Genomic DNA, 4,092 nt, shown 5'->3' on the forward strand with positions numbered 1-4,092 from the left:
TACAAAATTTACCGGGTCTTAAACCGGTGGACCCGATTAAGACCCGAACTCGATAAGGCCAAACCTAATACCTATTTTTTCGTGTTATGTTCATGTCGGGTTCACGGGTCGTGTCAAAATTGCTAGCCCTAATACTTTGTATTCATTGATAGCTTACACTAGTCATTAATCTACGATTTTGTTTTATTCTCTTTATTTATTTTTGTTGGTTTAAAAGTGCCATATTTCACTCCTTTTGCAATAATTGACTTTCTAATTAATTATTATTATTATTTTTTTTGAAAGAAATACATTCCAATTTCATTGATAATAATCACAAGCATAAAGCTCTAACATCGCAGGTGCACAAAGCCCTGAAAATGCAAATTATAGCAGAAGCTATAAGGATACAACATCACCTAAAACCTCCGCTACCTTATGACTAGTTTTCAGTTGAAATAACATATTTGCACAAGACAGACGCAATCCAATGCATAGGTAGCGCAAATTCCTCCTCGACCCAAAAGCCATGATGAAGTTCACGTCCATAACTCGAAGGTCTGGACTAAAAATCACATCCATGACCCAAAAAAACTGAAATAAAACATGGGCGAACCAAAGAGGTAGGGCCTTATTACAGGCAAATAACAGGAATGAAATGCATACAGGGAAAAAAAACATGAATAAGGACAATACAAGGAAAATAAAACAAACGGGAACAGGCACACACAGCGTGGATGCCGATTGTGCACTCGCCGGAAACTGACACTCGAAGGGAACGATGGAAGCTCGACGCGGTGGGGACGCGGAAAAAGGCCCAAAACAATGGATGGAGGGTGGTGAAGCCGATCGCCAGATAGCTGGAAAACCATCGCAGCAGGGGACGTTGAAGCTCATCGCTGGAGGGGAACACGGAAAGACCCAGCAGCGGACAGTGGGCGGCAGAGCGGGCTGAGGAGATCGGCAGCGAACACAAAACAAATTTGGGAGGAGTTTGAAAGAAACCCCCAAAATCAGCACCCACACCGAGTGGCACGCATGCAAGGTTACAAGAACAACACACCAAAAACACAGCAAAAAAACATAAAGAAAATGAGCAGAAAACAATCAGAGAGCCCTGCCAGGGACAAAAGCGGAACAAAGAGGAAGGGGCGGCAAAGAAAGGGTAAGGAGGAGGCAACCCAGGTCAGGGACATCAAGTAAACTACTAGCACCCGGTGTAAGGGCAAGCGAGGGAGAGGAGGGAGGTAGCAAACGGCCATCCCTCCTCCCCTCACCGTGGGGGAGGGGGCTTACCTAAGGCTGCAGCGCTAGAGAGAAAGTGAGAAAACCCTAAGGCACTCTGATATTCCACGACTCCCACTCAAATTTTTAACTTTCTAATTAATTTAATTAAACTAACTACTCTCATCAACACTAAAATTAACTTCTATTATTTATCCTAAATTTCTTTCCCTTTATTTTATGATTATAGAAATACAAAAGTTTTCCAAAAAAATTTTTCTTGACATTTTGGCTCGTGGAAAGGGAGTATCAATTGTTAACCTTTCGTGGTTTCTAAGACATTTAAGCACATGCCTCTTTTAAAAAATTGTTTAGAGAATGATGTGTAATATATATATAAATTGTTTTCTATCAAGTCAAGTAGATAAATTTATCCCGAGATATGTTATACATTATTTTTTCAACCATAATATAAGTATTATAAATTCAATGGTAAATTTATCTATCTATTATGGTAAATTCATCTATCTATTATATACAGAACTAAGTAAAAAATGGAATGAAAGAACATTCTCATTTATTCTTATAAAAGTAAATAACTAATGTTCAAATGACTAATTACTTTAAGAGAATACCTTCTATTTGGACTAGGTGTAAAACCCATGTTTTACAGTATCTAATAAAATGGTGACACCTTATATAAAAACACCCTATACTATATGCATGAAAACACTGGATCTCAACTAACAAAAATTAATTTCCTTTCCAGCTTTTCCTATTTCCCTCCCCGACAACACCCCACCACCAGCCCTTCCGATGACGGCATTGGCGCCGACACCCTTCACATCTTCACCTCCTTCTCTCTCCTCCACGAACTCAAAGTTGCCACCCAGCGGCTGTCTCTAGCCAGACCCGCGTGGGTCATAGCCAAAACCCACCGGATGGGTCACAGTGACCCAGGCGGGTCTTGGCCGTGACCCACGCGGGTCAAGCCAGACCCACCCGTGGGTCACTGGCCGAGACCCGCATGGGTCATCGGCGTGGCTATGGAGAAGAAAGCGATGATGGGTGAAAAATCATGTGTTTTCAATCTTATTTCATATTATGGTGTTAGTTTATGTGTCAAATTTTGATTACAAGCCTGCAAAATGGGTGTTTTAAGGATCGACCGGATAGTAGGGGCTCTCTTACATTAATCCTTTCTTAAAAAATAAAATTCCTTATAATTAAAATTGGACATCCCCACTAAGCCACTCTCTTTTTTTAAAGCGATGCATGAAGTCGTGAATCACACTGCAAATTTTTATTATTTGAAAAGGCTTAATTATTTCTTAAGGAACTTTGGGCAACCTTATCGCCGGCCGTGGACGATAAATAAATAAATATATATATACACATCCAAAAACGTGAGGAATATAATAAGCCAACGGACGGCAGATTTGGATTTGTTGTAGTAAATAAAAGAAAAAACGCAGATGCAATGTTATCTTTTTGATCAATGCGATGAATAGGATAATCATTTATAGCCCAATGGAAAGCAAATTAACTTCGTAGATAATTTACATCTTCCTGCTTAATTGGTCTCATCATTACAGTGATCTCCTAGAAGGATTTCGCTTAGATACACTGTAAAAATACTGCAATAAGATGGGCAGATTAGCGACTGCCAACTCATTGAAGGCGACTTTGGTGATAATTTAGTTTTAGAAAACATTTTCTGTTTTTAAATTTCGTAAACCATTTTTCAAGTTTTAATGTACGTGTCTCATTCTCAAACTACCGGACCTCCATCATATCAATTGGAGATTGTCACCAACTCACTTCCGTACAAGAGGGGGGAGAGGGATTCGAACTAGTGACCTCCACTTCATTAAGTGTGATCCCAGCCGATTGAGCTACCTTTTGGAGACAATGTATACAATCTTATTCTGATACTTTAATCCAACTCAAATCCAATACGCTCCATGAATGGAAACGGTCAATTAGTCATCTGCCTACTCATTAAAGAATTGAGAAGTTGTAAAGGCACATGGGTCCTTCCCGTTATTGGGGACACAAGGGGGACCATGCCTTCTTGGTTTTAGTTTTCAAAGCCTATATATATATATTCTCCAATTGTTGTATTTAGCAGTACGGCTTCAGCATGGCTGCTCTTTCTGCTACAGCGGCTTCTGATCTGCCGAAAAGCGTGCAAGAAATGTCCATCAATGGCAGCGAACCTCCACAAGAGTACACCGTTAAAGATGCCACGTTTGGCTCTATAGAGTCTTCTCCACCGTTGGGTTCGATTCCCATTATCAATATCAGCTTATTCCTCCCATCTTCATCACATGATGCTGAGCAAGTGGAGAACGAACTCCAGAAACTCAGATCAGCTCTAAGCTCATCAGGATGCTTCCAGGTTTATGATTTCTTCAACTTTTCCAGGGAATTAAAAGTTTTACTTTTACATTCATCTCTTGCTTGATTGCTCCTTGGGTGCCTGTTTATTTGTTTGTGTATTCAATCGTTTGGTGGGAGACACGTTTGTTTATCTAGTAAAATAGCACTAAGAAAAGTTGTTGTCGGTACGTGTATTTAAATCAAATTAATAATAAAGTAATTATTTTCATATATTATTTATTGTTTCGAAGTTTATTATTAGATATTATTCTCTTTTGAGATTTAACTCTACTTTATGTTGTGATTTGTTACTCCACAATATCGTTATTTTTAATTATAATTATATATAACTGAAAAGCATATTCTATCTCTCCATATAAGGATTCTAGTCTCTAGTTCTAGTCCCATTTACACCAAAATAATAAAAATAAGGGTTAAATACTAAATACTACCCATGGGGTTTCATTATTTTATTTTTTCTCCCTTAGGGTTTGATTTTTATCAAAA

Source organism: Corylus avellana, chromosome ca11 (genome assembly GCF_901000735.1).
Source record: "Corylus avellana chromosome ca11, CavTom2PMs-1.0".
Classification (NCBI taxonomy): domain Eukaryota; kingdom Viridiplantae; phylum Streptophyta; class Magnoliopsida; order Fagales; family Betulaceae; genus Corylus; species Corylus avellana.